The sequence below is a fragment of the Lepidochelys olivacea genome (genome assembly GCF_965140295.1).
Source record: "Lepidochelys olivacea isolate rLepOli2 genome assembly, chromosome: 10".
Taxonomy (NCBI): domain Eukaryota; kingdom Metazoa; phylum Chordata; order Testudines; family Cheloniidae; genus Lepidochelys; species Lepidochelys olivacea.
In genome coordinates, this window is record NC_140420.1 from 45,516,680 (window position 1) to 45,530,572 (window position 13,893).

Here is a 13,893-nt window from a genome sequence, read left to right on the forward strand (position 1 = left end):
GCCCCCTCTGCCTGCACAGCTCGACCAGGTCGCCCTTAAGGTGATGGTTATACATTTTCCTGTTGGCCACTCGCAGGCGTGTGTGCTCACAGCTCCCCACAGTTTCCAGGAGGAACGCCTAGTATGCCAACCCTTCTCCAGGTCACCACCTCTGCCCCAAGTCTGCTCACCACAGTCCCCAGGGGGACCCCGTTATTGCAACAGTCCTTCTCGCTGGTCACATACTCTTAGGGGTTAAGCATAGCTCCTCCGTCCCCCCAAAACTGCTCCTCTCTGAATCTTCAGCATAGCTGGTCCCCATCAATTCCCCTTCGTTTTACTGCTCTCCAGTCACTTACTGCAGGAAGCACCATCCACAGGGTGCAGTAGATCCCACCATTACCACCAGTTGTCACAGAGTGTGGGGGAGTCAGGGCCCTCCACCCCCACTTCCTGCGATTCACTGTGACTCTCAGCCAGCCAGTAAAACGGAAGGTTTATTGGATGACAGGAACACAGTCCCAAACAGAGCTTGTAGGTACAACCAGGACCCCTCAGTCAAGTTCTTCTGGGGGGCAGGGAGCTTAGACCCCAGTCCAGGGGCTCCCTCTGTTTCCCCAGCCAGCTCCAAACTGAAACTCCCTCCAGCCGTCTCGCACCCTCTCCCCCTGGTTCCTCCTCCAGCCTTTGTCCAGTTTCCCAGGCAGAAGGTGTCACCAGGCCCCAACCCCTCTCCTGGGCTCTCATGTTACATGCTCAGGTATCTTCCCTCAAGGAAAGTCTCTCATCCCCAGTGCAGACAGTCCCAGTAAAACTCCCCTGCAACATTCCCAGGTCAATACTTCCTGCTCTCTGCTGCGTCACAGATGTGGGACTGAATGGCTGCCTAGGTACGGATGCTGCAAGAGTCTGAGGCAGAGAAAAGAAGAGGCATATGCAAAGTGAATGAGAGACAGTAGGGCCTTGCATATGGCTGTATAGAGTTTCATAACTTTCTCTATGGTCTAGCTTCAAGGATAAAATTGACCATAAGCCACTGATTGTAATCACGTGAAAGGACTTGAGGAAGCAACACTTAAAACTTCAATTACTCTGAAAGCATGATATGGCCCTGAAGTTCCAGCCAAGGTCTTGCCTAGTAATTGCAGACACACTGTCAAGAGTGATGACACATAACTGGATCCTCTGGAACAGTGGTTCTCAACATGGAGTACACAGAGGTCTTCCAAGGGGTACATCAACTCATCCAGAGATTTGCCTAGTTTTACAACAGGCTATATGAAAAACACCAGTGAAGTCAGTACAAACTAAAATTTCATACAGCCAATGACTTGTTTATACCTCTCTATCTACTGTACACTGAAATGTAAGTAAAGTAGTTATATTCCAGTTGATTTATTTTATAATTCTATAGTAGAAATGAGAAAGTAAGCCATTTTTCAGTACTAGTGTACTGTGACACTTTTGTAGTTTTATGTCTGATTTTCTAAACAAGTAGTTTTTAAGTGAGGCGTAACTTGGGAGCGCACAAGACAAATCAGACTCGTGAAAGGGGTGCAGTAGTCTGGAAAGGTTGATAGCCACTGCTCTGGAACAAGCGGGAGAGAGAGGCAGCTAAGGAGTAAACCTTCCACCAATAACACAAAATAACGGATGGAGAAAACAACTACTCCTTACCTGCACGTTCCCGATAGTTGCCTCTAAGAGCCAGGCTCTCAGGCCAGACTACGCTTCCCATGACACCCTTCTCCAAGAAAGGAGACTTTGGTGCACTATTGGAGACGTCGTTTGACCAGAGAGCCTGGCTCATCACAGAGAATGGGAGCGTGAAGGACACAGCAGTGTTTCCAAATCAGAACAGAGTGGTTGGGGGTGGCATGGGGGGTTGGCTGAAAGTTTTTGATATTTGAATTTTAACTGAAAAATATATTTTCCAGGGGAAAAACCCTCCATTTTCTGACCAGTTCTAACACTTAGCTCTAGTCAGCGGCAGACCCACACCTTTGTACCTTCTCTCATATGTTGTGTCTCCTGAGCCAGAGCCAATAAGGAATGAACATCTGCAAACCCACCTCATTGCCCTCCTTCAGTCTCTCCTTTGACAAGAGGCCAACAAAAACCCTGACAACCACTTGGGAGCCAGAGTGCTAAGATCACGGCCCAATATTGTCTCATTTCCTGGGGCTCCCCTGTCTGCTTGTCTCTACCATTACCTCTTTCTTATACTTTGTCCCTGCTCAAAGGGCTTATAATTTGCCTTTTTATTGTGTGTTCCTAGGTGCTACCACAATAAAAATTATCCATAAACAATAACACACCACTGCAGTATAGAAGAGTCTTTCTACGTAACAGCCACGTACCTATGGGATTACCAGCTATGGGAAATGACCAAATCATGACAAATAACTGACCATGGCAAAGAGATCAGGCAGAAGACATTTCCCACAGTTAAAGTACAGGCTGTTAGACTATGACAAGTTGGTCTCTAGCCGGAACAAGCTACCGTGAATGGAAAAAAAAAAAGTCACCTAATTGACGTTCAGCTATCACACAAAGTGGAAACATTTTATGTGAATTGTAAACCTGTTAAAAAGTACCTGAGAAAGGAAATGAGCAGCTAGGAGTGAGGAGTGAAGTGAGAGCAGATACACTGAAAGAACAAAAAACTTCCTGGATTGGTTTGGTTTCAGACTGGGTGAAAGAGACTGAACAGGCTGTTAAAGGGGGTGGCCATGTCTAAAAGCACTTTGCAGAAGGCTGCTGCGCATCCAAGAAAGCTGAGTCCTGAGGATACTGTGATGACATGTTCAATTGCTGGGTTCAACCAGGCATTTAGAAAAAAATTGCAAAGGCTCCAAAGAGTTAAAGCTTCAGCAAGAAATGTAAATGCTCTGAGCCCCACAGACTGCGGGCCCCACCTTGCACCCAGACAGGGTCAGGAAGCAGTTGCAGGCAGGCAGAGAATACAGCAGCCAGGTTAGATCACAGCAGCACCATCAGTGCGGTGGGTAGTTTAAGTGATTTCTTGTTGCCAGTGAAATTAGCATGAAACCTGCCTCAGCCATGGTGGAAATACTACATGAGGTAGGCTGAGGGGGAGCTAGGCTAAGAACCCCAGCCCTTCAGTACCAACACCCTCAGGCCTCTACTACTTGAACTACATAGTTGATAGTAGTAGCAGCAGGTCCTTTATCCTCTGTGTGGATCCCTAGGATCCAGAGCAGCCCACCACCAGCTCAGAGGGGTGAGACCTAGAGAAAGGAGTCTAGTATCTGGATCAGGGTCTGTGTCCATTTGCAGGGAAGTAAAACATGACGAGCATTGTGAGACCAGTTCAACAGCCTTGTTTCCCCATGCAGGGGAGGGAAAACAATTCAGCAGCAACGAAGGGGCACACAGGTCCTGAGTTAGGATCTGCTCTGTACGTGTGGCATCTCTGGATTAGCCCATCACTCTGGTATCTGAGCATCTTCTCCCAGGCATTGGCTGACAGAGACTGATTCTGGCACTGAGCTATGATGACTGGATTTGGTTTGTCTTTTCTTAAATGGAAGCAGGAGGCTCCAATTCCAGTATCACGCTCCAGGGTTTCCTTCTCTGTCTCTGGATCCTAATCCAGGCTTTGGATTTCTAGAATTTGTGCCTCTCTGTGCAGGTGAACGGGTCCCAATTTACTGTCTGCTTCTCCCTCTGGCTTTCCCTCTCTCTCTCTGCAGGCAAGTGGTTCTAGGTTCAGGTGCTGGGGTGTCCTTCTCTGCTGGTAGGCAGAGCTGTGCTAACTGGGGGTTCAGCATGCTTTGCTCATCTCTGAGTGAACCGAGACCCCATTATTGCCCTCCTTCCCCTGCAGAGGCAACTCTAATCCTAGTTGGCCAAGTTTCTAAAGTCCTTACATTCAACCTGACAGCATTTCTCTGTGATGCGATAACATTTGAACACTGCATCCAATCAATTCCAAAATTTCAGGAAATGTTCGAGGCATCAATGGTCAGAACTCAATTGATTTGGGGGGGAAAGCGGAAAACTGAAAGGGGGGAAATGGAGGAGGAACGGAGACACTGCGCAACCACAGACTTTACTATCTCTGCAATTGGCTATAGATCAAAGAACCATTAACACCACCACAACAATACCCTTGCTCAGCTCTGCTTATCCTCCCACTAGCTTAACATATTGACACCCTGACTGACTTTCCTCCCAAACAGATAGAAGAGCAATGGCAGGGAGGGAGAAAGGGGAAGCGTCCACAGCCCCTGGAATGTGAGGAGAGAATGGAGGACCCTGGTATGAGGGTGGGGGGTAGGGACGCAGAATTCCCAGAATGGGGGAGGGAAGAGATTGAGGGACTCTGGTACAGGGGGAAGGTGGGCACACAGAGCCTCTTGCCTGGGGGGGAGGTGGGAATGGGGGGAAGGGGGCAAAGAGGATTTGCATAGAGCCCCTGCTGCGGGTAAATGGGGGACAAAGAGCTCCTGGCATGAGGGGCAGAATGGAAGACACTAGAATGGGGCAGGGAGAGGCCAGGCCACTGAAGAGGAGGAGGGCGTGGGGAAATAAGAATGAGGGTGTACACAGAGATGCTAGTATGGGGGGAGAACAGGGGACCCTGGTATGGGAGTGGAGAATGGGGCAGACACAATGTCCAGCAGTGGGGATACTGGGGAGAGCTGCAGGGAGTCCCTGAAACAGAGGAGGCTAGTAGTGTGGCTTACAGTGAGTTTGTGGGGAATGGAGGGCTGCAAGGAGCCCCTGGGTATGCAATGAGCTATGCTGATACAGGCTGGGAAGAGCATGATCCCCTAATACGACCACCCCAGCACCACATTTTGTCTGTCTGTCTTCGGCTGGCAGCTCCAGATCCCCAGCGTAAAACTCCAGGCTCCGAGTCTGGCTCTTTCCGTGCACAGGTTGCACTGCGCTAGGCTCTGAATACTGCAGCCCTTCGAAGGCCGCCAGTGTGCTGAGCTGCAGGGATTCTCCCTGGGTGGGTGGCTGAGTCCTGGCCCTAGCACGGCAGTTCTCTCTCCATTCACTGCTCTTCAGCCTGGGCGGAGTAAGGCCCTTCCTGGGACAAAGGCCTGCTGACTTTGGGAGGGATTCGCTCTCCAGGTTTTCATCTTTGTGCCGGGCCATGAGTGCCCATGCTCCAGGGTGCACAGGTAGGCTGTGTGCAACGCTCCCTTCTCCCCCAGGCCTGGCAACGCCCTGCCCCAGCTCTTTGCTGGCACGAGATAATGCAAGCGCAGCACCTGGGGAGCCAGGCCAGGTGCACAGCTCTGACAGCCATAGTGGAATCAGTGCCCAAAGTGGGGCACTCAGGGGGCAGACCCCAGGGCGGGATTCTCTGGGCTGGCCCCTTCCCTCCTCAGGCCTTTCCACCAATCAGCCCCTGGGATTCTCCTCCCCCTACTCTGCATAGTCCTCAGGGATGGAGGATGGATTCCAGCAGCTCCCAGTCCATGGTGAGGGGAGGAGCCCAGCCCCCTTTTGTCTCAGAAACAGCTGGCAGACCTGCCCAATCACCCTTAGCTTGTTAAGGAGGCTTGCAGGTGATGCTGTAGCTCATGGGTGGGCAAACTTGTTGGCCCGAGGGTCACATCTGGGTGGGGAAATTGCATGCAGGGCCATGAATGTAGGGCTGGATAGGGGATTGGGGTGTGGGAGGGGGTGCAGTGTGCAAGAAGGGGCTCAGGGCAAGGGGTTGGGGCAGAGGAGGGGTGTGGAGTGTACGAGGGGGCACAGGGAAGGGGGTTGGAGTGCAGAAGGGGGTACAGAGTGCGGGAGGGGGCTCAGGGCAGGGGTGCAGGGAGGAGTGCAGGAGGGGGCTCGGGACAGGAGGGGTATGGCAGGGAGCTCAGGGCAGGGATTTGGGGTGTGGGATGAAGGAGGGGTTCAAGGTGCAGGCTCTGGTCAGACACCACTTACCTGGAATGGCTCCAGGGTGGCAGCGGCACACACCACGTCCCTGCCGCCCCTGGGTCGGGGGGCAGAGTGCTCCGTGTGCTGCCTGGGTACCTCCCCTGGAGCTCCCATTGGCCGCGGTTCTCCGTTCCTGGCCAATGGGAGCTATGGGGGGCGGTGCCTGCAGGCAAGGGCAGTGTGTAGAGCGCTCTGCCCACCCTCCCACAGGGGATGCAGTGCCCACTGCTTCCGGGAGTAGCGTAGGGCCCACAGCATCATGGGGTGGTAATCCTGCAGGCTGGATCAGGCCCACAGGCAGCCCACCCCTCCTGTAGCTACTGCTGTGTCCTCCCTCTGACAGGTTTCTCTACAGGGCTTCACCCCCTGTGAGGGTACCTGCTAGTGGCCATATCTGGGATTAGCTTCTTTCAGGCCTGACACCCCTTTCAGGCTGTCCCCCTTCACTCTCCAGGACTCTCAGTGCTCCAGCCAGGTTGCTCTACAATCCTCCTCCTCTGGGGTATCAGAGTCCCACTGGATCCGTTGTCCACATGCTCTTCCAGGCAGTTTTCTGGGCCAAGTTCAGGTCCTGCGCCACTTTCCCAGTGGCTGGTAGGGAACCTGGGTCTGCCCACTACTGCGGGTTCCAGCCCAGGACCCTGTGTCCAGCAACCGTGGACTGCTTGCTCCCAGACCCTTCGCTATTTCCCTGTACTCATTCCTATTTCCTTTCTCTATCTTCTGCACTCTGGGTTTACCAGCACAAACGCCTTCCTCCCATGGACTAACTGTAGCCTACCTTCCTTCTTTGACTCCTTCCAAACTCTGTAACCCCCAACAAACCTCTGTCCTCCCAGGGAGTGACTGCAGAATACTTCCCCTGTAACTCCCTCCTTTCTTTGCCAGTCATTTTATGGCACAGCAGTCTTAGCATGTAAAGCTATGACCAGCACTTGCCACAGTATTCACATAAACAAAAAAAATCTATTTGAAGGCTGGGTGAGAGAATAAAGTGCACTAATGCTTTCTTAATGCTACCCCACTTCCCTGGTGCCCTCACCAACCCTTTCAGACACTGTCCTTTCACCTTGAGTAGTCTCAGTTCTTCATAAAGAGTCCTTTCTGTGTTGTAATTCTCCCTCCATTGCAACAGCAGATGCTCAACTGCTTCTTGGATTTACATGTATATCATAACCCATATTTGTGTTTGTTTAGTAAATACTAGTTACTATTCAGGTCACAGTGACCTGTTAGCCCTCTAAATAGAGTTACTTCGCTTCTTCTATTAAGTGTACCACTATGCTCAAGTGTAAGACATATTTTGTAGACTTTGTCCTTTTTTCTCTTTGGTCCATAGTTCTTGCCATTCCATCTTAGATTATCTCTTAACCAAACCTTTGAAGTCCTGTTTACTTGGTAGAATCTTTATAGCAGCTTCCTCATTTTTTAAGGCATTTTTTTGCTGCTATATCTGCCATTTCATTGCCTGGTATCCTGGCGTGCACCAGAATCCACACTATTATGACACGTATACCTAATTGTACTCTCTCTGTAGTTAACTACTATATTTCATTGACTAAGTCATTCCTGCTTTCTGAGGTGCCCTTTCTAATCATCATTATACCTGATAAGGAGTCAGATAGGACGGCAGTCATAGTTGGGCTTACTTTCCTTATGCAGGTTAATGCCAACAATATACCCATCAAGTCAGCTGTCAGAATGGCCACAAAACCAGACAGTTTCATAGATCTCTTAATTCGAGCTAGAGAGATGAAAGGCCAGTCCCACTCTACCTGCGTTAGTCTTGCTAGAGCGGTCATTATAGATTGCCATTTATAAATTCATAAATCTTAGTTGTCCTGTTTGATGGTTCTGCTCTTCCCTTTGTTTTATTGTATAATTCCAAATCCACAACTGGAGAGACAACTATCCAGCTATAGTTTCGTTTCATTTCATTTCCCCTGACTAAGGATTTTAATTATTTCTAAACTTTCCTTTCTACCCAAGTCTTTTACCTGCTTTTGGTAACCCCCTTCTGGTCTCAGCTTCATCCCTTTATACAGGCCCAACCTGCTCTACACAGCTGAACTTCTTTTTTCATTAGGCTGTATTGATCCTTGGGTCTCCTCCAGGTGCACCATATAAGGTTAATTGATGGATTTTAACCTGCTTTGCCTTGTGTGGGGGTGCACATGGCATTATAGTAACCCACAAGGAAGCACATACTAGGGTGAGGCAGTTGTACGCTGCTGAGCAGGGCCTCACAGATACTCTGGTATCCTTATGCAGCAGGTGGCTTGAGAGCCTGCCACTGGACTTAGTGCTCTGGAACTTCCCCTCTCCTGGTGCCAGGATTCCCAATCCATGGACAAGGCACACCTCTTCCATGAGCTGTGTGCTGATCATGCTGGCTCCGTGATTGGAGTTTTCACTCTATGTATGTGACTAATGTAATAGGAATGGCCATACTAGTTCAGACCAGGGTCCATGGAGTCTGGTGTTCTGGTCTCTGACAGCATCCAATACCAGCTGCTCCTGGGAAAGGTGTCAGAATCCTTGTAATGTGTAATTGGAGAATAGTCCACTCATAAGGAAAAACTACTAAGCCCTTCAGCCCCTAGTTGGCTTAGGCCCTAAACAGGAAGGTTTATATCCCTTATAATATTTGATCCCATCCAAACTGACTTTGAATGTTCTCACTAGCCATATAAGTGTCTAACAAGCTCTTTGTCTTACTGTGGCAGTGAGTTCCACAGATTAATTGTGTTGTATAAAAAATGTCTTTCCCCTTAACAGTCTTAAATTTTTGCCTCTTCACTTAATTGAATTTATCTTAGTTCTTGTATTATGAGAAAAGATAAATGGAAGTGCCCCGTTTGCCTTCTCTAGTCATCATTTTATGGGCAACTATAATTTCACTTCTTATTTATCTTCTCCCATCAAAATAGTCCTAATCTTTCTGGTTTTTTTCACACAGGGGACATCTTTTCATGTGTCATCAGTGTTGTTGCCTACCCCAAGCTCTTTACATTTCTGCCATATTTATAATTTTGAGATAGGGTGAGCAGAACTGAAAACTAGTGAAAGTGAGTACATGCCATCAAATTACATTAAGAGGTTTTAAGGCCAGAAGGGATCATTATAACCATCTAATCTGGCATCTTGTACAGGGGTGGGCAAACTACAGCCCATGGGCTGGATCCGGCCCATCAGGGCCCCACAGGCCCCCTGTGGCCCTGCACCATTCCTAGAAGCAGCTGGCACCGTGTCCCTGCAGCCCCTGGAGTGTGTGTGTGAGTGGGGGGAGACAGAGGGCTCCGTGTGCTGCCCTTGCCGGCAGGCACTGCCCCCCACAGCTCCCCACCGCGGCCAAAGGGAGCTTCGGGGGAGGTACCCACAGGCTAGGGCAGTGTGGGAAGCCTTCTGCCCCCATCTCCCAGGGGCCGCAGGGATGTGGTGCTGGCTGCTTCCAGGAGCAGCGTGGGGCCAGGGCAGGCAGGGAGCCTGCCCTGGCCCTGGTGCATGCTGCTGCCACCCTGGAGCTGCTCCAGGTAAGTGGTATTGGGCTGGAGTCTGCACCCTGAACCCCTCCTGCACCCCGCACCCCAACCCCCTGCCCTGAGCTCCCTGCCACACTTCTCCTGCACCCCAACCCCCTGCCCTGAGCCCCCTGCTGCACCGCACACCCCTCCTGCAGCCCAACGCGCTGCCCTGAGCGCCCTGCTGCACCCTGCACCCCTCCTGCACCCCAACCCCCTGCCTCAAGCCCCCTCCCACACTCTGCACCCCTCCTCTGCCCCAACCCCTTGCCCTGAGCCCCTTCCTGCACACTGCACCCCCTCCCATATTCCACACTCCAATCTCCTGCCCCAGCCCTACATTCATGGCCCTGCATGCAATTTCCCCACCCAGATGTGCCCCTTGGGCCAAAAAGTTTGCCCACCTCTGATCTTGCATTATGCAGCCAGAATGTAAAGTGATAAGTCACTCCTGTGCTACAGCCAATCCACAAACCAGGAACTGGTCTGGTGATTTTCAGGGCAGGTATTTAAGCCTCACAGGAGTAGCTCACTCTGCTTAATGTAATTCTAGCTTTTGGAATTCTCTCTGGCCTGGTAGTAGTAACAGATGCCCCAAGCCTTAGCCTGCTCTGGCCTTGCTCTTGCCCGGTTCCTAGTCCTGTTCCAGCCTTGCTCTCACTCAGATCTCGCTCCAATCCTGCTCTGGACTCCTGGCTCTGACCACTAGGACCAACTGGCACGGCTCTGACAATTAGGCATGATGATCCCTATTATGATTTCTGACACAGAGAATGTCACCACTAATTCCTGCAGCAAGACAAATAATCTGTGGTTGAACTAGAGCATGTGTTTCAGAAAGACTCCCAATTTTGAGGGAGACAATGTGGCCTAGTAACTAGAGAATAGAAGTTGGACATAGGAGACCTGGGTGTTATGTCTGGATCTGCTGCTGAGGTACTTTGGACAAGTCACTTCAACTCTCCATGCCTCAGTTTCCCCATCTGTAAAATGATACTGACTTCCTTTGTTATGTGCTTTGAGTTCTATGGATTAAAAATCTTATATATTATTTGATTTAAAGACTTCAAGTGATGGAGAATTGACTATATTCCTAGAATTTATTACATCACCACTACATTCCTAGATAATGTATAATCTGCTCCAATGCTTAATTACTCTCAGTCACTGCTAAAAATTTGCATTGTATTTCCAGTTTGAATTTTTGGGGGCTAAATTGAGAAGGGCTTCAAAAGCAAGGGCCAAACTGAGAGATAACATGAAGAGGGAGTGACACAGTCAAGGCAATGGACTAGAAAGATTATCTTGGTGGTAGCATTTAGAATGAACTTTATGGGGGCGAACTGGGAGTACTTAGATGAGTCTGGAACAAGGAGCTGCAATACCCAAGATGATCAGAGCTTGGCCAAGGATTTTGGCAGAATGGGCACAGAGGAAAGGTTGGATCTTGGTGATGTTACGCTGGAAGAAGCAGCATGGTTTAAACATGGCCTGGATGCGTGGGTCAAAAGAAATGGATGAGTCAAAGATGAAGCATCCTGAGTGACATGGAGGATGGTGGACGACACAGAGGATGGGTGGGTTTAGAGGAAGATCAGGAGATTGGTTCTGGGCATGTTAAGTTTCAGTGGGTGACTGGATATTCATGTGGAAAAGACATAAGAACAAGAGCGGTCACACTGGGTCAGACCAAAGGTCCATCTACCTCAGTACAGTGGCCAATGCCAGGTGCTCCAGAAGGAATGAACAGAACAGGTAATCTTCAAGTGATCCATTCCCTGTCACCCATCCCCAGCTTCTGGCAAACAGAGGATAGGGACACCATCTCTGCCCATCCTGCTTAATAGCTATTGATGGACCTATTTTCTATGAATTTATCTAGTTCTTTTTTGAGAACTGTTATAGTCTTGGCCTTTACAACATCCTTTGGCAAAGAGTTCCAAGGTTGACTGTCTGTTGTGTGAAGAAGTACTTCCTTTTGTTTGTTTTAAACCTGCTGCCTATTAATGTCATGTGGTGATCCCTGGTTCTTGTGCTATGAAAAGGAGACAGACCATGATTTTGGTTTGGATGAAGGAAGGCAGGTCCTGAGTAGTGATTTGTGAATCACCTGCATAAAGATTGCTTTGTTCTTCTTTGTTCTCTCTTGTAATTAGTTTACAATCTGTGACAGAACTACACCGCTTCCCCAGGACTACTTAATTTCCTTAGTAGCCTCTTCTGAGGAACTCTATCAGAAGCTTTTCGGAAGTCCAAATAAGATCCACTAGCTCTTCTGTATCCTCTGCTTTGTTGAGTCCTTCAACTAATTCTAATGGACTGGAGATGCTGATTTCCTTCAGAGAACTTCTTGTTATTTAGATTAAGTGTAGATTAAGGATAGGTATACACTAGAATCGTTACAGCGGCGCTGCTAATGCAAATGCTCTATGGCAACGGGAGAGAGAGCTCTCCTGTAGGCATGATTACTCCAGCTCCCTGAGTAGCTCTGATGCTCTCCCGCGGTTATAGCACTGTCCACACAGGCACTTAGGTGCGTGTAATTTATGTAACTCAGGGTGGTGGCTTTTCCACACTCCTGATTGATTTAAGTTATATTGAAGTAAGCGCTAGTGTAGACCTGCCCTAAGTAACTTGCTCCAGATCACACAAGAACTGTGAGGCTAAATTGGCACTTGAATGCGGGGGTCTCTCGCCTTGCCTTTTCCACCAGACCCCAGCCTTTCCACCCTGTCGTAGTTTTCTTGGCTTGGTCTGAATCAGTGGTGTAGCTAGGAGTGGAAATTTGGGTGAGCCATGACTTTCGGGTGGAGGGGCAATGCCAGACTGTGCTAGCTTAGCTTTTCCCCTGATGCCATGCCCTCTTCCTAGCCCTGGTGCCCCCAGACACAGGGCTTCACCTGCCAAGCTGGGCTCATGCATAGGGTGGCTCAGAAAATGGCAAGGCAGAGCTGCCGGAGCATAGTTTTCTGAAGGGCGGGTGCCTAGCTCCCTCCTGGAGTTCAGTGTCCGACTGACACTCCAGCCCGGCTGCTGTGGTAGCATTACGCCCTGCTCAGATTTGGGTGGGCCTGGATGCTAAGTGCATGGGCCAGCCCCCCGGAGGCTACGCCCCCGGTCTGGATTTCCCTTTCTAGCTCAGCAGCGGCGTCCCCCATGTCTGTGTGGACTCTCTGGAGCCCTTCCTGCTGAGGTTCATGCTTGTCAGAGGGTTTGTACCTCTGCCTGTCTCCCAGGGCTTGGCTCCGTGTGCTCTGGGTTTCCCTCTCCCCTGTCCTGTGGGATCCCGATCTCTGGGGCGGATCCCAGTCTGGGTCAGTGTTCCGGGTTTGCCCCTCTGGGGCTCCTCGTCCTCCTCTGCCTCCGTGCTCCCCGCCGGCGCCCGAGGGCGGTCTGTCTGCGCGGGGACCCCGCGCGCCGGGTTTTCGCTCCGCCCGGCTCAGTGAGTCACGGCGGCTCCGGATCCGGGCTCCGCGCTCCGGGTCCCCCGCCCCGTGCGCGCTGAGCCGAGCCCGGAGCGCGGCGGCCGCTGAGAGCCCCCGGCCGGAGGCGCGGAGCGGCCTGCACTGAGCGCGGCGCGGCGGGATGGCGGCGGCCCCGGGCCCGTAGCCGGCGGCGCTGGGAGCCCGGCGGCTCCATGGAGGAGACTTAGGGGAGCGCCCGGGACGGGACCGGAGCCGGGTGAGTCCGGGATCGGCCGCGGGGCCTGGCGGGGGGAGGGGCTCCCGGAGCGTGACCCCCTCCCCCCCGGTGAGTCGGCGGGGGGGCCCGGAGCGTGACCCCCTCCCCCCCGGTGAGTCGGCGGGAGGAGGGGGGGCCCGGAGCGTGACCCCCTCCCCCCCGGTGAGTCGGCGGGAGGAGGGGGGGCCCGGAGCGTGACCCCCTCCCCCCCGGTGAGTCGGCGGGGGGAGGGGGGGCCCGGAGCGTGACCCCCTCCCCCCCGGTGAGTCGGCGGGGGGAGCGGGGGCCCGGAGCGTGACCCCCTCCCCCCCGGTGAGTCGGCGGGGGGAGGGGGGGCCCGGAGCGTGACCCCCTCCCCCCCGGTGAGTCGGCGGGGGGAGGGGGGGCCCGGAGCGTGACCCCCTCCCCCCCGGTGAGTCGGCGGGGGGAGGGGGGGCCCGGAGCGTGACCCCCTCCCCCCCGGTGAGTCGGCGGGGGGGCGGAGGGGAGGCTTAGGACCTCTCTCCCCTTGTGTCTGTTGTTGCTTGCAGGTCTCAGTGTGGTCTTGGTGGCTGGGCTGGGGGCAGCGGGGCCTGCGGGATCACAGGGGTGCGCTGTGCTGCGGATGTAATGGGGTGCTAGGGTCTGAGGGGTCACAGAGGTGGGTGATGTGGGGCAGGACCAGGGCAGACGGGGAGGAGGCACAAGGACAGATCTTTAGCTAGAGGCTGGGTGCCGTGTCCTGGCTGGATATGGGGCATGGGATGTTCAGCACCAAGTGTTAGGCATGTGGTCGCTTGGGCTGGAGAGGAGG

General features: G+C 52.2%; 1 protein-coding gene across 1 annotated transcript in view; it reads left to right on the forward strand.

Moving 5' to 3' along the window:
- The first annotated feature begins 12,926 nt into the window (after positions 1 to 12,926).
- Positions 12,927 to 13,893, forward strand: part of ZNF609 (zinc finger protein 609) — a 121,395-nt gene continuing 120,428 nt past the window's right edge. Inside the window, exon 1 of the mRNA XM_084641166.1 lies at positions 12,927 to 13,100. The gene's annotated coding sequence lies outside the window, so the exon portion shown is untranslated. The remainder of the gene's footprint in view (positions 13,101 to 13,893) is intronic.